Consider the following 26183-nt stretch of genomic DNA (forward strand, 5'->3'; position numbering starts at 1 on the left):
GGGTTCATTCAACTAACATCAACTTCATCAACTAGTTATTGCAAATAAGGGAAGCCGTGGGACCTATGTTTCTTTGGGTCTGGTATACTTAATATAATTTTTTCCAAGTTTATCCATTTCATAACAAATGGGGCAATGTCATTCTTTCTGATGGAGGCATAGAATTCCATTGTGTATATATACCACATTTTCTTGATCCATTCATCTACTGAGGGGCATCTGGGTTGGTTCCATATCATAGCTATGGTAAATAATTCTGCTATAAACATAGGTGTGCTGGTAGCTTTACTATGATCTTGTTTGTGATCATGTGGGTTAATGCCCCAAAGTGGGATTGCTAGGTCATAGGGGAGCTCTATGTGGAGTCTTTTGAGGAACCTCCATACTGCTTTCCACAGTGGTTGAACAAGTTTACACTCCCACCAAAAATGTAGTAAGGTTCCCTTCTGTCTACATTCCCTCCAGCATCTGTTGTTATTAGAGTTCTTGATTATAGCCATTCTAACTGTTGTGAGGTGGTACCTCAATGTTTTTATTTGCAAATCTTTTAGGGCTAGAGAGGTTGAGTATTTCTTCATGTGTTTATTGGCCATCCTTTTTTTCCTCTTCAGAGAAGTTTCTCTTTAAGTCTTTAGCCCACTTATTAACTGGGCATTTGTTTCTTTGAGGATTTGTTGTTGGGGGATTTAATTTTTTGAGTTCCAGATATATTTTAGGTATATTTTAGATATATTTTAGATATTTTAGATATGAGTTGCAGGCATATTTTAGATTTGTCCATTGTATGGCTAATGCAGATCTTTTCCCAATCTGTCGGCTTTCTAGTAATTTTGCTAGCTATGTCCTTTGCCATGAAGAAGCTCTGCTATTCCAAGCAATCCAATTTGTCCCATTAGTCTTTGATTTTTTTTTTATTTCTGGGACTCTATTAAGAAAATTTTGGCCTGTGCCATGGAGAAGTTGAGTTTCTCCTATTCCGTACTGTAATGTTTTCAGAGTAAGACTTGAAACTTTTAGAGTTTCAGATATTACAGGAAGATCTTTGATTCACGTTGAACTGATGTGAGTAGATTGAGCTGTTGCATATATTTGTGTGTGTGTGTGTGTGTGTGTGTGTGTGTGTGTGTGTGTGTAAGGCGAGTTATGTTTATCATTGAAATCAAGGATAAGGAACTTGGTTATTTTTTCTGAGATATACATTATGGTGTTTCTTTGTTGGAGGTAGGCTTGCCTTTGCCTGATGTGTACATTTCAGCTCAATTTTTCAATTAAAGTTTCTTAATTATTATTGAACATATAGTGCTCTGATATTGCTTTGTCTTTAGTCTGCCACCTAGGATATTCTTTTCCTCTTAAATGTTAACATTCAATATAAATTTTACCTCCTGACTGATTTTCCCCTTTAATTTGCATTTTGAAATAACTACGATAATATCTTTGATCTCTGTATTCATGAAGAAAAACCATTTTGAATTCTCTGTTTAATGTAATAACACCCGGACAGATTTTTTAGCAGCAAGACCTTAAATTTTCTTTTTTAGTTTTAGTTTAAAATAGCCCTCCTCCATGTTTTTAGCATGGGTAGACAAAGAATTCCCACAATGTCTTACAACTTTTATCTTTCACTTTCTCTATGCTTGTTTGTCCCTGCTAAATTTTTCTGGATGCCTGTATTAGCTACCCCAACCCTTGCAAAACTGTTGCTGCTACCCAATTTCCTGCCACTACAACTCAGCAATTACATTCACAATTACCCTTTCCCTGGTACTCCCTTTCTATGCTATTCATTTTGCTACCCATAATTCTTAACACTATGTTTCCAGCCACCTGATTCCTGACAACCCTGTCTCTGCTACCACATTCCTAAACAAAGCAAGGCAAGAGTAGTCACAGACAGTCGACTTGGGTACTCCCCTTGCAGGCACAATGGGATGTTATTCCTCATGTATTTTCATAAGGAACTAACTAGTGGTGGAAAGAAAAGAAGTTATTCAAAGGAGACTAAAATCCAAGTATATCAACTTATAACTTATTGCTAGGAAAAAGTCCTAAGGTGAAAGCTAATGAGAAAAGAAAATTTGACAAAAATATTGGGGATGATATAAAAGTTTAGCTTAGTCTCTTGTGCCAGTGATCTGAACTAATTTATGATATAGATATGTAACTAGTTTGCATTTTAAAAAGTTTATGAAGATGCACATTTATGTGGTACTTATATTATTTATGAAACAGTTGCATACGATCATGTTTATGATATTCAATAGTTTATGCTTTATTATATGCTCATTACTCTGCCTTTGGCAATATGAATTGAGCTCTCTAAAAATAAATGGAATTTCATTGTCAAATACTACAAGGAGATTACTAAGGCTAATACTAAAACGAAAGCTGGTACAAGAAAACTGAACAAAACTACAAGTTCGAAAGGAAGGGGTCAGTGGTAAGGGCTATGATAAAAGAGAAATTCTTCACCATAGAATCTTGGAAGAATAGAATGTGTCTTGTTGAATTACTAGCTTTTTAAACATTCTTAGAAAGCAGAACATGATTTTTGATTCTTGATTTTTGGAACCTCTTTAATGAGTGGTTAAACAAAAAAATTATCGAAATGACTGAAAATCCACTGACATGAATTATTAGATTAATATTATACTCAAAGTTGCCTTGAGATACATGAAGGCTGGATTCCTTTCCTATTAAGTTAATGGAATAAGTTTCCTTTTGGATGGTTTTACAGTCCATGACACTTGTTCCAAAACAAGGAAAGATACTGTAGAGAAAAAAAGAGGAAGGAGAGGTAAGGCTGCTGAAATTAGCATATTTCCCATTTGGACTTTACTTGGTTGTTACTACAAAGAATTAGAATTTCACCTTAAGATAATTTCAAAATGGATGTGCTAAAGGATAACTCCGAAATGTAATATTTAATGCTGTTTGATTACTTGAAGACAAAGGTTTACAGAAAACTGTCATGTACCAATAAACATCTAGAAGAAATATAATTTTAAAATTCACATGTTCAAAGAAAACCCTGGCATGAAAGTCTGTGAGTCACTTATCTCCAAATAGGAAGTGGCCCTGTGGCTCAATTGGGAGAGGGCTCCCCTTGAGCTCAAGCCCCATGATTGACAAGAAGAAATTTTAAAGAATTAAACCATTAGGGCTGGAAGGAGACTCGGTGGTAGAATGTTTGTCTTGCATGCATGAGGTCCTGGGTTCAATTCCTCAGCACCACATAAGCAGAAAAAAATGGAAGTGGCACTGTGTCTGAAGTGGTAGTGCACTAGCCTTGAGATGAGCAGCTCAGGGACAGCACCCAGACACAGAAATCAGGCCCACCTACCAACAACAACAACAACAATAAAAATTAAAGCATCAAACAGCCTGAAGATGTTGTCCAGAATAATGAATGCAGCATTATCCGTTTACATGACTTAGTGAATTAAAACCTAGTTTACCAGGGGAGATGGTGGGCATTTTGTGTGTGTGCCAAAGCCTTCAAAATTATTTTGTAATTTCCCAGGGAGGGAGAAAGGAGGAAATGGGGGGGAGGAGTGAGGTTTTTGGTGGACTTGCCTTTTGATTCACTGATTGTTTTCTGGAGTCAAATTCAGAGAAATTCTGCTTGCAATCCTAGTTGCATGGGGAATGAAGAAGCCATGTCCTGGAAATGGTTTTGTCTTGTCCTTGGCCTGGTTCTAACCACCACTGGATAAGTCAAGTCCCACTTCAGGACCAAGATGGCTTGAAGAATACTGATCCATTGGGCAGGTGGACCTAACCACAGCCAGAATAGGCAGAAAATGCAATTCCGAGGGCAGCACTGGAAATCTACACCAGGCAGAGATTTTTTAATATATATTTTAACGTAAAAATACTGTACAGAGGACTCAGAGTTACAGGACCAGGTAATGAGTACATATCTTATAGAGCATTGTTATCTCCTCCTTTGTTTTTCCCCTGCCATGTTTTCCTTCCCCACATCTCCAAATCCCCCCTCGTCGACCCCTGCCTGACATTGTAAATTCATTTTCAACACAGTGTCCTGTACATCTCATTGTCACAATGGGTCAACCTGCAACCAGCTATTTCCCTTCCACTCTCCAAATTACATTTATATATATATATATATATATATATATGCTATATAACTATCTATATCTATATCTATCTATCTATCTATCTATCTATCTATCTATCTATCTATCTATCTATCTATCTATCTATCTATCTATCTATCTATCTATCTATCTATCTATCTATCTATGATCCAGAACACTTGAATCAAATACAGTGAAAACAGGGGTATACCGTGGGGGGATGAACCTACAATAGAATCACATAGTGCATTATAAGCATATTAAAAACCAAAGAAAGAAAGGAAAAACCACTTGTGTTTCTGACTTGGGGTACACTTCGCTTGTATGTTCATATGTTCTTAGCCTTTGATCTTCTCTGCTTGTCCTAGACATGTTCTAATCCTTGCAAACAAAGGTAAAACAAGGTAAACCATGGGTCCTATGTTTCTTTGGGTCAGGCTTACTTCACTTAATATAATTTTTTGCCAAGACTTTCCATTTCCTAACATATGGAACAATGTCATTCTTTCTGATGGAAGCATAGAATTACAGTGTGTGTGTGTGTGTGTGTGTGTGTGTGTGTGTGTGTGTGTGTGTGTGTGTGTGTGTGTATACACCACATTTTCTTGATCCATTCATCTGCTGAGGTGCATTGGGGTTGGTTCCATATCATAGCTATGGTGAATAATACTGCAATAAACATGGTTGTGTTGGTAGCTTTGTGATCATTTGGGTAAGTGCCCAAAAGTGGAATTGCTGGGTCATTGGGAAGCTCTAGAAGGAGTCTTGAAGAAATTCCTTACTGCTTTCCAAAGTGGTTAAACAAGTTTACACTCCTACCAATAATGAAGTAGGGTTCCCTTTTAGCCACATCCCCACCAGCATCTGTCATTATTACATTTCTTGATTATAGCCATTCTAACTGGAGTGAAGTAAAATTTCAATGTTTTGATTTGCATTTCTTTTATGACTAGAAAAGTTGAGTATTTCTTCAATTGTCTAATGGACATTTTTTATTTCATCTTCAAAGAAGTCTCTCCTTAAGTCTTCAGCCCACTTAATTATTGGGCAGTTGTTCCTTTGAGGATTTGTTGTTGGAGGATTTATGATTTTGAGTTCTAATTATATTTTAGATATAAGACTTTGTCTGTTCTATGACTCATGAAGAACTTCTCCCAGTAAGTGGACTTTCTATTGATCTTGCTATCTATGAGCTTTACCTTGCAGAAGCTCTGCTGTTTCATGCAATCCCATTTCTCCAATGTTTCTTTGATGTGTTTTGTTTCTGGTTCTCTATTAAGAACATTTTGGCCTGTGCTAAAGAGCCCTAGAGTTCCTCTTATCTTTCATGTAATGTTTTCACGGTGTCTGCTTTTATTTTGAGGGCTTTGATCCATTTGGACTTGATTCTCATGCAGACTGATATATATATATAGCTTTAGTTTTCCACAGGTGTTTAACCAATTTTGCCAACACCATTTACTGAAAAGGCTGTCTTTCTTCCATTCTATTTTTTAGCTCCTTTGTCAAAGATTAGGTGGCTATAGGTCACTTGGTTCTTTTCTGAGTCTTCTGTCCTATTCCATTGGTCCTCAGGACTGTTCTTGTGCCAGTAGCAAGATGTTCTTATTACTATGGCTTTTCGCTTCAGTTTGAAATTTGGATATTGCTCCAGTGCTGTTCTTTTGGCTAAGGATTGACGAACCTACAGCCAGCATTATACTTAATGGTGAAAAGTTAATGTCATTTCTCATAAATTCAGGAAAGAGATAAGGATGTCTTCTCTCTCCACTCCTCTTGAATTTAGTATAAGAATGCTAGCAGGGATAATAAGACAAGATCTAAACTTAAAGGAAATCCAAACAGGTAAAGATGAAGTAAACATACAAGATGACCAATGGAATAGAATTGAAAACCCAGAAATGAACCTACAGTCCCATAGGCATCTAACTTTCAATAGGGCAGCTAAAAAAATAGAATGGAAGAAAGACAGCCTCTTCAGCAAATTGTGCTGGCAAAATTGGTTAACTAATTGTAGAAAACTAAAGCTAGATCCTTATTTATCACCCTGCAGTAGTATCAACTCTAAATGGATCAAAGACCTCAGAGTCAAAGCAGACACTCTGAAAATATTACAGGATGGAATAGCATAATCTCTAGGTCTCCTTGGCACAGTCTGAAATTTTCTTAATAGAGATCCAGACACACAAAAAATCTAAGACAAATGGGACAAATGGGATTGCATGCAATTGCAAAGCTTCTGCATGGCAAAGGACATAGCTAGCAAGATCACTAGAAAGCCCACGGATTGGGAGAACATCTTCACTAGCCATATAATAGACAAGGGTCTCATATCTAAAATATACCTGGAACTCAAAAAATTAAATCCCCCAACAACAAATCTTCAAAGAAACAACTGCCCAATAAATAAGTGGCCTAAATACTTAATGAGAAATTTCACTGAAGAGGAATGAAGGATGGCCAATAAATGCATGTAGAAATGCTCTTTAGTAATGAAAGAAATGCAAATCAAAACAACATTGAAATACCATCTCATCCATTTAGAATGGCTATAATCAAGAACTCTAATAACAACAGACGATGGAGGGGATATAGACAGAAGGGAACCTTACTGCACTATTGGTGGCAGTGTAAACTTGTTCAACCACTTTGAAAAGCAATATGGAGGTTCCTCAAAAGACTCCACATAGACTTCCCCTATGACCCATTAATCCTACTTTCTGGCATTTACCCAAATGTTCACAAACAAGACAACACTAAAGCTTCCAGCACGACTATGTTTATTGCATCATTATTTACCATAGATAAGATATGGAACCAACCCAGATGCCCTTCAGTAGATGAATGGATCAAGAAAATGTAGTATATATACACAACAGAATTCTATGCCTCCATCAGAAAGAATGACATTGCCCCATTTGTTAGGAAATAGAAAGACTTGGAAAAAATTATATTAAGCGAAGTAAGCCAGACCCAAAGAAACATAGGTACCATGGTCTCCCTTATTTGCTAACTATAATATGCCTGAGTAAATCAGAATATGTCAAATAAGTTGATGTTAGGGAAATGAAAGGTTAGATATGTATTCAATTATTTTTATTTCATGGGATTGTTTCTAACACATTTATAAGATTATTTCGTTGTTGCTTTGTATGTCCCTCCCCCATGGTATAACCCCTGCTTTAACTGTATTTGATGTCCGTATAATTTCTGGATGGGAATGGCAAAAACAAATCGTTTGACTACGGATACAGGTGGACCCATTGCAACAATAAGATGTACAAGTCATTATGTCCAAATCGAACTTTACAACTTTGGTGGGGGGGAGGAGGATTGGGTGGGGGCAAGGGAGGTAGATGGGAAGGGATGGATAGGGGAAACAAAGTAGAAGGCTACAATGCTTGACAGGAAATGTACTCATTATCTTGTCCAGGTAATTTTAACCCTTATGTACACTATTTTCACCAGAAAAAATAATAAATTTTAAAAAAAAGAAAACAAGAAAAAAAACCCATGAACATTACATGATCTTGTATTTAATGGACTCCATGGACTCCACTCCCAAGTTACTTGAGATGATCAGAAACTCTGGTGAACTAGCAGAAAATATTTTTTTCTCAATAAAACCATCCAAGAAAGGAATAAAAATAAACAAGAAAGGAATACACAGTTGGAAATTTGGGCTAATTTTGTCATTATGTTTTGAGAAGTCAAGTTTCCTATAGAAATGCAACTCATATATAATCCTCAGTTGTGTTTTAAATGTTGTTTTAATTAAAGATCATTTCTAGATGCAAAAGAGCTCATGATTCTGAACCAAAAATTTGAAAAAGTAAGCATCATTCTGTTAAATTCCAAAGAAATGATGAAGGATTACAAAAGTTTAAGCCTGGAGAAATAGGAAAGTTCATTTAATGTAGGACTTTGTAGATCTGGCTAAATTAGAATTTAGATTTAAAATAGATATTTTTATTTGTAATTTAATATTCTATATGATACTACAAAATTATTTTCAGGTAAAAGATTTAATTTACAAACTCACAAATGATTCTGGCATTCTAATTGACTAGAGTAGTTTTTCAAGTGAGGTATAATAAGAAATTTGTTGATAGATAATTCCAACAGTTCATGTGTAAAATGATAATGTGAATAATCTAGACAAATAGCCAACAAATTGATTGTATTAATTTATAAATATAGAAACAGAGCAATCTTTTGAGACTTTGGTGTAACATGGTATGAAGAGTAATTGGGTGACATCTTTTTTTTCTACCTATACATATCACAGGAAGAAATTTCCTTAATTATGTACCTCTGTATACAATGAGAAAAATGCTACGTTTGAGGTTTGTTTTTATTTTGTTTTTGTTGATTGGTTTATCCTAGGGCTTAACCTCTGGTCTCGGGCACTGTCCCTGAGCCTGTTTATGCTCAAGGCTATTGCTCTACAACTTGAACCTCAGTGCCACTTGGGTCTGGCTTTTCCTTATGAGTTTATTGGAGATAAGAATTCAAGGAAATTTCTTGCCTGGGTGGGCTTTCAACCATAATCTTGAAATCTTAATATTAAGATATACAGATCTCTTGAATATCTATGATAGATTATATATATAATAAAATAAATAAAAATAAAAATAAATAATATTTGCAAGTGTTCTGATCTCAAGAAAACCACTGCGGGGAAAATGATATAGGAAAGTTTAGTGTAGTATTCTTTCCACAATAGGAAGGGCATGACATTAGCAGAAGTGTAGTATTTTTTCACAATAGTGATAAAGTAGTCATGATGTGAATTTAGGGAATTTTAAGGCACACCTTACAAGTTGGAAATTGTTGTGCTAGGATGATTTGACGGCATAAAAACTTGGGATTGATTCTTATAGAAATAATAGCTTACTCTGATGAACAAATGTTTACTCTTACGGAATTATTTATTGGAAGTGGCACTGTGGCTCAAGCGGTAGAACTCTCACCTTGAGCTGCAGAGCACAGGGACAGCGCCCATGCCCAGAGTTCAAGCCCCATGACTGACCAAAAAAAAAAGGAATTAATTATTATAGATACTTCATAGTTTTATCCTCTACAAGAACGTGTCTATTTTTTCTGTTGGCTTTTAAATATGTAATGCCTCAATGAAAACTGCATCTATTGCAGAATTAAATATAATGCAAACAGGTACTATTTTGAATGTCTCTGGTATGGCATGTTCAGAATTTGAAAATGAGTAGTTAGTAGTCTTAGGAATGTTGAGGAACAGATATATTCTGTCCTCTTAACAATTAGTCAGTTTTCAGTTTTCAGTTAGGAGTTTCCATAGAATTGAACTGTTTTCTGTTTTAGTATGAGACAATACGAAAATAATATTTTTTCAAAGTAATGGCAAGTATATTCTGAAAATATTGTATAGTTTGATAACATTCCAGTTGATGTCCCTCTGATAAAGAAAGAGTAAATTCAAGTTAGCAGCCAAAATGTTCATTTTTTAAAAAGGTAATACACATAGAATAATATTTACTCTACCAATACAGTGAAATTATATTTTATGCAGCTTATTTTAACTTAATTTTATTAAGGTCATATATAGAAAAGGTTGCAGTAATTGTAAGGTATTGAATACATAACATGTCAAAATTTTTACCCCCTCCCTCATTTTTCTCACACTTTTCTTTACCCCATACCCCTCACAAGTTATAATGTCAATTTCCAACATGTTGTCCTGTGAGTATGGCTATTGCATTGGTTAACCTTTTGTCCTTTGTCTCGCCATTTTATTGTTCTGCTTCCCTTGCCAAATGAACATAAATGTATATACAATACACAGAATACTGAAATCAAATACAACAGTGGCCAAACCATAGGGGAAAACACAAAAGAAAAAAGAAATCACATAGTATATTAAAAACAACATCCACAAAGAAAAACCTCTCTTTCCATATCTAGGAGATTATTTTGCTCAGCATCATTTTATATGGTCATTTATACCTAGCTATTGAGCCATTCTACTCATCTGCTAGGACTATTTCCTATTTATTATTAATTTTTATTATTAATAACTTTTTCCTATTACAAATGAGGGAAACCATGGAATCTGTTTCTTTGTGTCTTACTTATTTTTCTTTGTAGGATTTTTCCAAGTCTTTCCATTTCCTTATGAATAGGAAGCATAGGATTACTCCGTATATATATAAACCACATTTTGTCAATTTGTTCATCTACTGAGTGGCATATTGGTTTAAAACATGATTGCATGTAAATATCACTTAAGGCCATTCAAAAATGACAGATTCCACCTCACCAGATATAATATCATGATTTCTAAGTAAGATAATATTTTATGGTGGTACAAGTTTTGAGATATAGGATGAGTCTAATGTATATCTTTCACTGAATTAAGCAGGAAGATATCCAATATCATGTAGGACTAAAGTGGTAGTGACAAAATATTTCCCTTGAGAAAGATATAGGAGGCTGCCAGAAGTATGAAGTAGTTCAGATAATTTTGAAGAATTTAGAAATGCAAGCTCAATTATGTCTCTTTAAATAATAATTATCCAAGTGGAAGGGCAAAAGAAGGATAAGAGAAGAAAATAACTGACAGCAGATCATTGTCCCAAGTTAGAGAATAAAAAAACATAATCTATAACTTCCAAGTTAAAGAGAAACCAATATAATACGTCCCACTTAATTTAGGTACATGCAAAATATTTACTTGGCTTTTCCCTAGTTAATGATCCAAAATAAATGAACATTTATAAGAAAAGTTATGTGATTGAAATTGCTTCAACTTGAACACTAATTGTGATCAGCCCTTTTATTCTCACTTTGTACTTGGAAAATTGTCCCTAAGTTGATGATTTTGTGGCTGATTAGATTCAGAGTTAGGGGCTTCTACTTGTACAATTAGCCCAGAATAGTTTAAAGCAGTTTTCCACCCAAGATATCCAACTAACATTGTCTGAATCTGTACTTTGAACACACACTCACACCTGAGCACATTATTTGAAATTATAATTCAGCTTTCCTTGGCACATTCTACTTTGTGCCTTTGTCTTCTTTGCATATGCCTTTTGAGTTCATAGTTGCTCTATTTCCATTTCTTCTATACAAACTGCTCAGAACATTGTTCAACTACCACTTCTTATTTGTACAGGCCCAGTCTGTGTATGAAGGTTCTTTGTCCATGTTAAGCAATAGGATAATACTAACTCTCTGAGAAGAAAAGTTCCACAATATAACCCTATGCCCACATTAAAGGATGTAGAATTTAAAGCATTTTGAGACAGTGATATTAGAATTAAAAGGCTCCTTAGGGACATTTTCCTGGAGTTCATCAGTTTACCCAGGAGAAATATAAATATCCACAAAATTTGGAGCTAATTAGTAAGTATCCGAATTAACATTAGATCCTAGATGTTGTGTTAATACAAGTCAAGATTGTATTATTGTTAAATCAGAATCCTTCAATCCTTGACAATGTGTATGAGAAAGTGAAAGAAAGACATTAAATCAGAATATCTTATCTTTTTAGTCATTTAATCCTAGTGGTGAGAGTAATGTCTGAACTTTTCCATTCATTAAAAGCTTGAAGTTTATAAGAACATTTTCCTACATAAAAGAATTTGTGTCAGGTTTGTTCACACAGCATGGAGATATACCTAACAAGAATTAGATTTCAATAGTGTATATGGAAGTTATGATGTGTCAATGGCTATTGAGGCATTTTCTGTTCTAAAGAGGAATCAATTCCAGGAGTCTTCAGTCACATCAGTAAAGCTGTATGTTTAACCTAATACTTGGTTTTACTTGTCCTACATTTATAATGAGTAGGCTGATAAGATATCCAAACATATCTAAATATTTTTCAATAAAATCCCAAACTGATATGGATAGATGGGTCACTAATTGGAACTGTAGCACCAATTAGGCTTGTTTGTGCTGTAGTTCAATCTATAATCTCCTGGCTAAATAAAGTTTTCAAAAATATTCACAGAATATCACTAAGAAAAGTTCATGATATTTATATCTGTGTAACATTTCTAAGGTCAGGATTTAAGCATTTGTTCCCAACATTTAGAATCAATAGGATCTGTTAAATTAATGGATCCAGAATTTTATGTATTCACATTCATATCTCAACATTTTATCAATATGACTTTCACCAAAACACTGTTCTTATTGAATTTGTCTATGTCCATTTACTTTTCAAATCCAAATAGTAGATTTCCTTCAATATCTTCCTGAAAATTCATTCCTTCCCTTTCTTCTATAAATCTGTGTTTGTTACTTTTTTGTTTCCTTATTTATCGCTTTCCTCCAATCTTGTCCACACTGGTACTCACATTGTTCACACATTCATCAGAACTTTCCTTTCCCTCTTCCCTTTAATAATGTCCCTGATTTTATTATTATTTTTCATATTCATGGTCGTGAATATTTTGATGATGTCCAAACAGACCTATCTTTGCATCTCTTTAACATTAACCTTAGAACTATCAGTGAGTTTTTTTTCTTCTAAATCCATCTTTTCCACCTGTAGTCCTTATCACCAAGAATGTAACTAACACAGTTAGGAGACAGAGATGTGGAAAAGCTTTAGATTTACTCTTACGCTACCTCGATCCATTAGATAAGATGAATGATCAAGATTTTCTCAGTTTCTGTCACTAATGTAATTTCTATGTACTCCTTTTTATGCCCCTGACACCAGCCTATTGCAAATACTCATCACCAGTCACTCAGTCCTAAAACAATTGTTTACAAAGTATGCATTTTCCCCCACAGTCTTTTTTATATTGGTCCTCTCCATCACCAAATGACTCTCCTTGTAAGCACACAGAGTGAAGAACTCAGACAAAAATTCTACTACATTATTTACTCACAGCATTGACTATTGGTCTTACATTTCTCATCTGTAAATGGATATAATCTACCAGAAATATTGAAGAATATATTTGTTGACCTCTAGAGCAAGGCAAAAGAAAGTAAACAGTCATTACTTTTCCTGCCTTAGCTTTCAAATAAGGAAAGTGTCATATTCAGTTTGTTGGTATAAAGTCAGAAATAGTTTCATGCAGAAATAAAAATAAATTTTAAGTCCTGCAGCTTGTGTCCTTTTATGGTAACTGCAGATATGTAAGTATTATTATGTAAAATTTGTCATGTATTTACAGCTGTAATGAAGAACATACTCTTAATATATCATTGGAAAAGTATCTATCTGAGAATGTTATTTGAATTAATCACACTAAGTTGAAATCTAGATCGTAGCCAATCAAAATATGGAAATAAATGATTTTATTTATAAGCAAATAATACCACCAAGAACAGTGAGTATGCCTTAGAAAGACTGTTGGAATAACATTAGGGTTTTTACTGTCTCTACCTGTTTATTTGATTGATTTCTTGATATTGAAACTCTCCTCTTTTTATTCTGGTTTTTTTTTGTTTTGTTTTGTTTTTGGTTCGTCATGGGGCCTGGACTCTGGGCCTGGCACTGTCCCTCAGCTCTTCAGCTCAAGGCAAACGCTCTACCACTTGAGCTTTTTCTGCTTATGTGGTGCTGAGGAATCAAACCCAGAGCCTCATGTAGGCAAGGCCAGCACTCTGCCACTGAGCCACCTTCCCAGCCTTCCTCTTGTTATTGTTATTTTATGTAATCCAACGCTGTTAATAACTATGCATTCAACGTGGGAAATTTAGCTTCAAAGTTATGTAAAGTTTTTTTTTTCCTTTTCAATCACAACATCGTCATTATCAGGGTACACTGTGGTCATCATTCTCTCCACCCAAATTATTATTAGCATCATAAGTGCTAATTATTGAACGTCGGATATGTGTCTATGATTTTACTATTATTTGTCTTTAGATTAATAATTTTAATGTTACCACTGAGCATGCATCCATATTGAAATTTTGAACAAATAAACAAAAACCCCTAAACCATATCAGGTAGCTTGACTATGTGCCTATAACAAATTATGGAATAGATTTTTTGAAGCATTGCAAATTCCTAATCAGTATGAATTAACTTCCTCTCTCTCCTGAACTACAAACAAATATTTAAGAGTTTGGGCAGAACCTTTTCAAGTAATATACTGTAAATGTTACTACAATGTGTATATCTAAAATTCCCTTGAAAGTAATAAACTCTACTTTATATTGAAATCTTAGTTATTTCATTCTAGGAAACTTTTAGAAAAATTGACTGTACCTTTGAAATGAAAAATGTCAAAAATAGTAACATAAAAGTTTTAGAGGGAGTCTGTCATATATATATATATATATATATATATATATATATACATACATATATATATGTAAATGTTATGTGTAGAATAGTACATATTTAGAGATTATTTGTCATCAGAAATATATACATATATCTAAATTTATTTGCAGAATGATATACATAATAGTGAAACAAACATCTTAAAACATAATTAAAATTAAAAAAAAAAAAAACTTCATGAAACCAAGTTCCGGTAACTCACCCTTATAATACAAGGTATTGTGGGTGCTGAGATATTAGAATTGTTTTCGAAACTAGCCCAGACAGAAAAGTACTTGTTAGATTCTTATCTCCAATTAACCAGTAAAAACAGGAATTAGCTCTTTTCCTCAAGTTGTAGAGTGCTGTCTTTTAGCATAAAAAGGCTTAGGGACAATGCCCAGGCCTTGCAAACAACACCCACAACGAATTGTATCACATTAATTTCACAAAAGCATCTTTTAACTGCTGTGAACATTTCTTAGAAACATGAATACACACCCCTGGAAAATGTTAAGTTAAAATGTATAGAATATTTACATCTATGTTAAAGACATAACTATTTAGATTGTTTAAGGTATTTAGGTAATGATTAGAATTTAAGAATAATGATAGGTAGGTCATATATTGGGACTGGTTTTTTATTCTATTTTACAATAGTAATAAAATTATATTTATAATGATTATATAAAATTATTGTTGCTTGCTACTTGAATTATCATAAGTGATAAATATTTTTAAATGATTTCCAAAGCAAAGGAGAATCAATTCTTTTGAAATTTCAAAACAATTAAGAAAATGATTTCAATGCTGCTTCACTCTAAGTCTATATTTGTTTTCTTGTTCTTATTTTCATATGTTAGTAGAAATTAAAATTCCAAAAATTTAATGGATATTGGCATTCAGGAACATCTTCACATACACTAATATTGGAGTTCCTTAAGTGGGATTGTTTTATTTCATTTGTTACTGTCAAAAATATATCAAGATTATTGTGTATTTTGTTCTTTTCACTGCTTTTGGCTCTTATCTTGAGAACAGGTTTTTCCTATCAAGGTAGAGATAAGCAATTGGATTAAACAAGTAACATATGACTTTCATAAAATGCAAATGCATAGATTTGTGTCTACTATCATTTGCTAAAAGTTTCTTCCAGAAAAGTTTCTCAATTACTTAGAAGTTTTTCCCCTCCCCCTCCATAAATTATACAGACATCAAATACAGTGAAAGCAGGGGTTATAGTGTGAGGGAGGGACATACAAAACAACAAAGAAATAATCATATAAATGTGTTAGAAACAATCGCATGAAAGCAAAAAAAAAAACATTTGAATACATAACTTAGGGTTCATTTCCCTACCATCACATTATCTGACCTTTTCTGCTTGGCTCAAATATATACTACATATTGCAAATGAGGGAAGCCATGGGAATAATAGGGATACATGTGGACCTATTGCAACAATGAGATGTACCAGTCGTTATGTCAAAAAATGAACTTTACAACTTTTGTGGGGTGGGGGTAACGGGGAGGATTGGGTGGGGCGGCGGGGGAGGATGGGAAGGGATGGGAAGGGGAAACAAAGGAGGAGGCTATAATGCTTGATAAGAAATGTACTCATTATCTTGCCCATGTAATTGTAACCCCTCTGTAGAGTATTTTCCCAATAAAAAAATAAAAAATAAAATAAATTTCTCAGAAGTGATGCATAATTCCTAGGTATCCCACTTATCACATATACTTTTGGATTGAGTTATCTCTGTATAACCTCAAACGGAAAAATTACCCTCAAAATAAACAGAAATCACATCTTTGTTTTAAATGCAGCAGTTTACAAAGAGTTTTTAGCCAACACCAAAAACATCTTTTTAGCTGTTCTGCATTTTGTGTGAAGAAGTTTTAACAATAGTTTTTTTCCTGATATGCAATTCACTTACAATATATTATTTCCTTTTATTGTATACATATTAGTCCTTTGGAAGTGAATTGTACTTGCATAGGTTTCCAAAGCCTAATTTTCACAAACTTGCATTTCTTCAAATAGAAATGCTGTAAATTTTAGAACAGACATTAAAATAGATATAAAATTCAGTTACAGGAATTTGCCCAGCATACATCCTCTATAGTGTGTCTTTTCAAAATTTGTTTTTGGGGATCATTTCCAGGGTCTCACACATACTATTCAAGTTCACTGTCAATTAACTACATTCTGTGTCCAAAAATGTTTTTTACTTCTGTTTAATACATTCATAGAAGTGTAATGTCTGGATCCTATACAATTATCTTTCATCTTTTGAAGACTTAAAAACTTGTTTGCTAAAATGATTGCAGTATTATACAAATCGATCACTATGAGAAGTATATCAATTTATCCACAAATACATTACTATATTTTGCGTCCTTTTTTATATAATGGTCATACTAGTGAGTTTTCTTTTTATTATTTCTTAGACACTAAAGAGAATCTTATTTCATATGCTCCTCCTATTGACTATTAATTTACATATGTTACTTAAAGAAATATTCTATTCAGGAAAAAATTTATATACAATTAGAAGACATAAAAATACTTAAGTTTAAGAATCATTGTAGCATTAACATTGTAGCATGAACAAATATATGCACTCTATCTGTTGGATATGCTTTCATTTCTCTTATAGTGTCCCTTGAATTATGAAAGGTTATCACTTGATATAATCCAGTTCTTGCTTTTCTTTAGCCATTAATGTTTTCCATATCAAAGGTTTAGAAACCTTTACTGATCAATATCATGAAATTTTACATTTATGTTTTATTGGTTTTTAAATCTCACATTTAGTTTGATAATCATTCTTTATAAGGTTTGAGGTAGGCCAGGTGCGGGTGGCTCACGCCTGTAATACTAGCTAGTGAGGAGGCTGAGATCTGAGGATCGTGGTTTAAAGCCAGCCCGGGCACGAAAGTCCATGAGACTCTTATCTCCAATAAACCACTAGAAAACAGAAAGTTTTGTTGTTGCTCAAGCGGTAGAGTGCTCACCTTGAGCTGAAGAGCACATGGACAGTGCCCAAGCCCAGAGTTCGAACCCCATGACTGACATACAAACAAACAAACAAAGTATTGAGGTAGTAGTCTAAGATCATTCTTGAAGTCTAGAGAGGCAATAGTGCCAATAAAACCAGTTAAGATTCTGTTTTTATTTCATAAAATCATAGCATCCTTTTAAAAATCTGTGGACCATAAAACTAAGAAATTATTTTTGACAAATCTGTTACCTTCTTCTATGTGTCTGTTCTTAAAGTAGAACTATGTTGTCTTCACTACTAAAAATGGTAATACTGTTCAAAGCTAGTATGAAGGCTCAAGCTACACCATTTTACAAGATTGCTCTGACTGACCTGTATTCCTTGAATTTACATACGAGATTATTGAGCAGGTGGACCAATATTCTACAGAGCTATCTAAATATATGATAGTCACTCATATTTTACAACTTGTGAAAATACAAACCCATGATATTATATATAGAAAATGTCTTTAGATACTGCTCAATGCAACTAAAATTAGTTTAGAAATGAGTTAAGATTTAGATAACAGTACAGCATAATCAAGCTGAATGATGACGACTTGAGATGTACTGCAGAAGAGAGTGTGAGAAGGAAGAATGGTGGACCACATAGGAGCTGTATGTCATTGGTATTGTTTCAAAAAACAGAAAGACTTCAAAAAAGAGGAGAAAAATAAAGTGTCCTGAATCTAGTTTCTTTTTAATCCACCTGATAGTTTGGACTGAAAGTCAGATAACATGGGAAAAAAATAGAAAATAAAGCATCATATAGATCTGTTACAATGTAAAGAAGTTGTAATAGGAATATAATTAATTTCTAAAAAAATCAGAGAAAGAATAACAATAGCAAGTGCTAATGTGGATAGAAGATGGATCACATTTTATCATGTAATTTGGAAAAAACATACTATGAATGAAAATTTAAAAGTCATAATTTAAAATACAATTTGTATTATAACTAGATAGTATAGCTCAGTGGTAAAACATTGGCCTAACATATGTGAAGCAATTGTGTGATCTCCCAAGCATTAGAAAGTACACACAAAGCACACATACACAAAAACCAAATAAACACACACACATCCCACATACACACATTTGTTATTATCATATTAAACAGAGGAAATTATCACAAATAGTAAAAGTATTTTAATATATGAAATCACAATATTGCTCATACTATTTAAAAGTTTAGTAGAAATAAAATAGTCACAAGATACTTGGAATCTTATAGGTTAAGTACATTGAAAATTCAGAAATAAAAGACATGAGAAATTTGCAAACAAGTTTTAAATAATAAACATTTTGAAATATGTGTCCTTTTATTTAGACAAAAGATTGATGTTACTGGTGTTTTAACTCAAGATTTAGAATATGATAACCAGGTGCTCTATATCTTGCTAGGGATGACTATATCTCTAATCATTTCACTCTGGAAATTTTATGATAAGGTCTCATAGTTTCTCAGTCTCTCCTGAATTACAAACCCTATTTATACTTACCATTGTAGTTAGAAAAATGGAAAGCACAAATCACTATGCCCAGCTCAAACACTTTTTTTAATTCAAGTAAAATATTTCCAAATAATGACCTTTTTAAATAAAGTATGTGCTTCTTGAAAATACACTATTTGTTAAATGGGCAAATATATTTAGAACTAAAGAAAATAAATTTATTTAAATTCACCAACCATAGAAAATTTAAGAAAATAATTTTTAAATATTCACATGTTAACTATTTTGAAATCAAACTATATGTCTGAATAATTTACATGTGTTAAAATTATGCAAAACTAAATTAACTACTCCTACAACTCTGAAAAAAGAATTACCCTAAAGAAACAATAGAAAATAATTAAGTTCAAAATTTGAAATTTACAAAATAAAATGAAGTGTACTCTATAGTTGACTTAAGTACCTGTAAACCCTCTGTATATCAATTTTATAATAAAAAATGCATGAACAAAGAAAGAACAGTACCCATTGGTCAATAGCGACAGGAAAAACATCAGTAGGTTTTTTTTTTGAGTGTGCAAAAAAATCAGTGGAAGAGATAACAATGTTTCTTCCATAATAAATGTACTCATTACCTTACTTATGTAACTGTATCCCTTCTGTACATTACCTTTACAATAAAATTAAATTGAAATTAAAAATATACTAAATAACATACCAATTAAGATTTCGTAGAGAGCATGGGAGGTGGCTCAGTGGTGGAGCGCTTGCCTTGCATGCTTGAGGCCCTGGGTTCGATTTTTCAGCAAACATAAACAGAAAAAAAGCTGGAAGTGGTGCTGTGGCTCAAGTGGTCAAGTGCTAGCCTTGAACTAGCCTTGAGGAACAGCAACCAGGCCCAGAGTTCAGGTTCCATGACAGGACCCCCCCTAAAACAAAACGTAATTACTAGAAGCCATTGGTTAAAACTTTTTAGAAAACTAACCTAAGTACCCAAGTAATATAATTTGATGATGCTATCTAAATACTTCAACTTCAGCAGAGAAGCCAAAAGTTTAAAAACTGTTACAAAGTAAAGTAATAAATCAGAATATATTACTATTAATAATAATCATACGATAAATTTATAGTGGTAGTCAAATTTGTAAGAAATGAGGCAATTTGCCATTCGTTTGCACTTAATAAGTGAGAAAGAATTTTCTAGGTCTTTTAAAATATATAATAAGTTTAATGAAGAAACAATTCTGTCACATCATATGATAATCAGAAGAAGCTGATATTAGAACAAAGAGCAGATTGTACTGTTTTGGATGTTAATGTATATACTTATTTTGGTTGTGGGAAATTGTCTTCAAATTGGGGAATTGTTTTTGTTAGACTGGTGTCATATCAGTGGTTAATTTTAGGATAGAGGTTCACTTTCCTCAAGAACATGCACCTGATCTGTCTTTTTAGCCTTCCCATTTTCAATGGCATACGAGTTGCACACCAACTTGTCCTGCTTCCTACCTTGACTGGCTTGGATTCTGTAGTCCTTCCAATCTTAACCTGTGGATAGTGCAGGATGGTGGAAATGATCCAATGCACCCAGCTATAGATTGAGAAGGAAGTCCACTAAACTTTCTGTTCTCAAGCCTCCTCAGTAGTTAAGAGCTCAGATGGGAGCCCCTGGTACCAAGCAGTAAGAGTATTTCTTAAAGCAACTAGACATATCTATGACTTACGCATGTGAACACCTCAAGACAAGAATAAAAGAGCAGTGAAGCACAGAGGACAGGACCAATTTAAACTAGCTACTTGGAGGCTGAATAAGCTTAGCTAGCTACTCTGGAGGCTGAGATATGAAGACCACTATTCAAAGCCAGTCCAATCATGAAAATAAATGCGATTATCTCCAAAAAATACAGAAGTGGAACAATGGCTCAAGTGGTAAATCAATATCCTAGGTCACAGAAGCATAGAGATGATGAATGAATGAGCACTTGCACATGCGCGTGCGTGTATACATGTGCATGTGTACACAAACACACACACACACAAACATAAGTATTGCAATGCGAAGTTTTTTTTTTTAACTTGCAGTACTCTATTTCCCTGTGTTAGTTTAAAAATTAACAAAATCAGCTAAGCACCTATTTACCTACAACTCCTCATGTTTCTCTAAAGTCAACTCTCTTTTTGGAAACATGATTTATTTGACCCAAATGTAAATTATTCAGGAGTTTGATTCTTCGCCCTCAATTCTGTAGAATTAGATGATTGTTTAGCTTCATCCTAGCAATATAATTTGAGAAATCCTACATCAAGCAACATATTTCTTTCACTAGAAGGGAAGCCTCTTTCAAACAATTAATAATAGGTTTTCCTTCTTCTTGCTAGCATCTGTAGTTTTATTATCTTCATATATTTCATGATCTGTCTGTGTATGACAAAGATTGCTGTGAAAATGAAAAGACCCTTCGCAGCACTTATCATTTATATACCATTCATAGAGATGAAGGTGTTTAAATATTACTCAAATTGCTTTGGAATAAATCATGTTCAGATTGACTATCGTGAAAAATAAGGATTGGTTTCTCAGCACATTAGGTAAGAACTTGATTGAAAGAAACCAGAAAAGTGAGGAACAACTCAACACATACATTCAAATGAAACAAAACAACCCAAGAAAACAAATTAATTCAGTACTCAAAAACCTGCAGAAAATGACCTGACTTAAAAAAAAAAAAACATCAGCTATGACAAACTTATGAAAATTCTGACTACATTTGAGTCTACTCTTGTGAGGATAGAGGTTAAAGCCCAGACTGGACAGAAAGATCTTTACACAATGACACGTACCTGTTATTCTAAATTCCAGGAAGAATAACATAACGTGGACTGAGCCCAAGATCAGTATCTGAAAAATAATCAGGATAATTTAGGGCTGGAGACATGACAAAGTGGTAAGAACACCCATTTAGGGGGCACAAGACACTCAATTCAAACTCTAATATTATGGGTATTAAAGTAAAAAGCTATGATTTTAAATAAGTGGAATAATTGTAAGATTTGAGTATTTGAGTGGAAAAATGCATGAGAGAGATAGAATATACCCATGGTACAATGCTTTCAACTTAAGTGAAAATGTTTTGTGGTACTTCAGACAAAATAGAGTTACCTTGCAAATGAGCATGGTTGTGCATTTGGGTGATGGAATTACTTTACTTACACAGGTGTAAATTGAATAGATTTTATTTGGGTAGATTGTACTTCTTGAAATAAGAACCTGGATGATGTCCCTGAGATTTTTCTCGCAAAGCTACCATATTACTACTTTGAGCCACAGTTCCAATTCTGATTTTCTTTTGGTTGTTTGGTGATAAGAGGCTCCTGGACATTCCTGCCCAGGATGGCTTCAAACCACGATAATCAGATCTCAGCCTCCCGAGCAACCAGGATGCCAGGCAATAGCCGCCGATATTTTTCATAATTTAGTAAATTGTACAGTTCTTGAAATTATTCATTATCATTATAACCTGTGTAATATATGTGTGTTTGTATATATCAATGCATACAGATAGAAATACTTTAACATATTTTTGTATCTACAGTAGATTTATGAAATCATCCATTATAAAATAAAATGGAAACTAAAATTAATAAGGAGCAAAACAAAGGAAATTATCACATGTCTTGTTGGTGAATGGAATACGAATTGCGAAAATCACTTTGGGAAAACCATCTCTACGTTAACAAAATGGATAAGAGCTATTAATTCCAATCCATCTATTTGCCCATATTGTGCAACCTCACACATGAGTGTCAAAATCAAACCACACTTTTAGCCTTTGTTTTTAACTCACCTGTTACAAATTATGGGTTAGATGAAGTAACCAAATAAAGATTATAATAATATTATGTGAGGCTATGAATTAGAGCTGAAAATGATTTTAAATGTGATAATAGCTAATTAAATTGCATACTTCTTACTTTTACTCTGTCATGTCCCTCATTCTCACATTAGGAAAATACATAGAAGGTTCTCACTAAATTATATGTACATTTATGATATAATGTATTGAAAGAATATGGGCACAGTGTGGTTTTAGTTTATTGAGACCTGTAGGGGGAAGTGTGTTTTTGAAGACTTGCAATACATTGGGATGAGGATGAAGGGAAGGATGTGCTTATTCTGGAAAACTGGCTACAGGATTGTTCCCATAATGGTAGTGATGAATTCTTCCAAAAGGTTACAGTAAAATCACTGTCACAACCATGTTCATTGCTCCACTATTCATCATAGCAAAGTTACGGAAACAGCCCAGATGCCCTTTGGAGGAGTGATGGTTGGAGAAAGTGTGGCACATATACACAATTGGATTGCACCTATCCATTTTGAAGACTATTACATTATTTGAAACGAAATGGATAGATCTAAAAATATATTAATGAGCTAAGTCAGAGCCAGACAAACAAAGAACCAATATGTCTCATATTTGGAAGCTAGAACTTTATACAAGTTTACACAAAAATATTAACCAAAGCATGATATTTGCAGAGGAGTATTTCAAAAGTGTATTTTCTTATAAAATTGAACTTTTAATCCAATAAAATATATGTCAGGAAACTATCACTTGGAAGGTGTGAGGGGAAGTCAAAAGGAAGGAATAAAGAGAGTTATGGAAGAAGAGAGTGAAAGTATATTATTCAATGCAGATAGTATGAAACTAGAAAAAATTAAAGTGGGGTGAGGTTTGAAAGGATGTGGAAAAGTTATATAAAGATCCATTATACTTAAAAAAACTGATTTGTTGAATGGAAATTCCATTGTCCAAGTATTTAAGATAATAAGAATATAATTAAAAACAATGGAGACATCTGATCTTAAATTCTATTTCCATCTCTTTTAAAAAATGAAATTGTTTGCTCTATAAAATGAACAGAGGGATGAATTTCTTGGCTAGCTAGATCATTGCACATCTGTCTCTTCCTCTCTCCCCTTTCATGGTTCTCATAGGTAATATGATTGCTTCATAATTATCCTAATTTATTTTGCTTTTATATTTTTGGTTGCATCATTTAACTTTCTGCTCAGCCATTTCCCAAATAATTTACATGGAAGGCATTATTTCCTATTTTCTCATTCCTAGAATAAGCTGCACATGAAGACACCACTGGTCCTCATTTTCAGTCTGTACCTTTGAATACGGAGGAAAATCTTTCCTCTGCTCTCTATCAATTCCCTACTCTCCAGTTAGAATAATTTAGAATAGTAAAAATGAATAAAGAGGAAATAAATAATAGTGAAAAAAACAGATGCCAAAAATTCACCGGATATTTCTGACCAGTTCATCGAATGTGAACTATTGGGGAAATACATGGACACCTCAAACTCACTGGCACTCAAAGTCTCTGGCTAGGCAATTCTGATGAAGATGATTAACAAGATGAAAAAGTGAGAAATGGTATCAATTGCAAGAGAAAAATGGAATAGGATCCAAGCAAATTTCTTCTTTGGACTGCTGAAAATAATCGCCTTACTACAGTGCAGAGACTACTTTCCAAAAAGGCCACTCATGTGAATACTAGTGATGACGATGAGTACACCCCTCTTCATTGAGAAGCATTCAGTGGACACTTAGATATTGTCCATTAGTTGGGGGCTCAAGGTAGATATTCATGTAATAATTGTGAATGGCTGGACACCCCTGCACAGTACTTATACATGGAATAATAACAGAGTGGCTTCTTTATTTCATCATGATGCAGATATCAATGGCCAGACTAAAGGCCTCTTGACCCCCTTGCATTTTGCTGCTGGGAATAGAAATAGCAAAGTTATGCTAGATCTCCTTCTGTTGAACCATTATATCAAACCAGGTCTGAAGCAAAACTTGGAAGAAACTTCATTTGATATTGCCAAAAGAATAAGTATGTATCACTACCTCTTTGATGTTGTGGAAAGCTGTACAATTTGTTCTCCTAAGTCCTAATGGTGTGGGTAAATTTCTTAAATTTCAAAATTGCCAGTTCATCCTATGTGTCCATACAAAATATTTTCACAATACAAAGCAACAGCAATATCTTACTTTAAACATTCATGAATTCCATGGTATTCTTCCAAGTGAATTGCCTGACTTTGATGTCAATATACATTCAAGTTGTTTGTATACATCTATAATTATTTCTGTAGCGTTTGTGATTTTTTAATAAGAAATAATTTTAACTTATCTGTTGAAATGGTAGTAGAGAAACTAAAGATATTTCTGGTGCTTGTCTGAAAAAAGTATATTTTAAAATATTTAGTATTCTGTTTGTATAATATCCATCATCTAGTTCATTCTCTCCTAGATATAATACTTTGAATTCGACATTGTTTTATAATATATAGGTTCATTAATGTGTCCTTTCAGATTGCATTCCATATAGAAAAGGTTTAAGATTCCTTTAATTCCTACGTCCTTATAGAATTTTATTTTTTTGGGATAAAATGAAAATGTTATTTAATTTCAAAACTTTTATAAAGGTTATGCAATGTAAAGGCCTTTATAAAAAGGTGAAGATTGAATGGTGTAAAACTAACTTTTATTCCTATGAATTACATGTATAATTACACTTGTATATTTGTAATCAACTGTTTAATAACTGTTTTTCATTTCTTCACAAATTTTCATATCATCCTTGTGCAAGAGCCATGTTAATCTCTGTATTGTAATTTGCGTAAATGTGCTGCTGAAGCATGTAGTGTCCTGTAAATTTAAGTAATTAATGATGCAATCTTAAGACAGGCATATATCCTTGGTTGCCTATTTGTAACAAGGAAACCTTATTGTTTCCTAAATTGCTATTCATCTTGTTTCTGTAAAATTCTGTTTATGATGGAAAAAACTTACATTGATAGGTCTACCTGTATACATATTTAAAAAAAATTTTCCCTTCCCCTCCACAAATTATACCAACATCAAATACAGTGAAAACAGGGGTTATACCATGGGGGAGGGACATACAAAGTAACAAAGAAATAATCTTATAAATATGTTAGAAATAATTACAGGAAAGGAAAAAATTTGAATTCTTATTTTCGGGTTCATTTCACCTAACATCAACTTATCTAACAATTTCTGCGTGTCTCAGACATACACTAGTAATTGCTAATAAGGGAACCCATGGGACCTATGTTACTTTGGGCCTGGCTTACTTCACTTAATTTAATTTTTTTCCAAGTTTTCCATTTCCTAACAAATGGGGCAATATCATTCTTTCAGATAGAGACATAGAATTCCATTGTATATATATACCACATTTTCTTGATCCATTCATCTACTGAGGGGCAT

General features: G+C 33.5%; 1 pseudogene; it reads right to left on the minus strand.

The window, feature by feature from the left end:
* Positions 1–25490: 25490 nt before the first annotated feature.
* LOC138811595 (U6 spliceosomal RNA) lies at positions 25491–25590 on the minus strand (annotated as a pseudogene).
* Positions 25591–26183: the final 593 nt, after the last annotated feature.

The sequence above is a fragment of the Dipodomys merriami genome, unplaced genomic scaffold, assembly GCF_024711535.1.
Source record: "Dipodomys merriami isolate MVZ:Mamm:240054 unplaced genomic scaffold, mDipMer1.0.p SCAF_538, whole genome shotgun sequence".
Lineage (NCBI taxonomy): Eukaryota > Metazoa > Chordata > Mammalia > Rodentia > Heteromyidae > Dipodomys > Dipodomys merriami.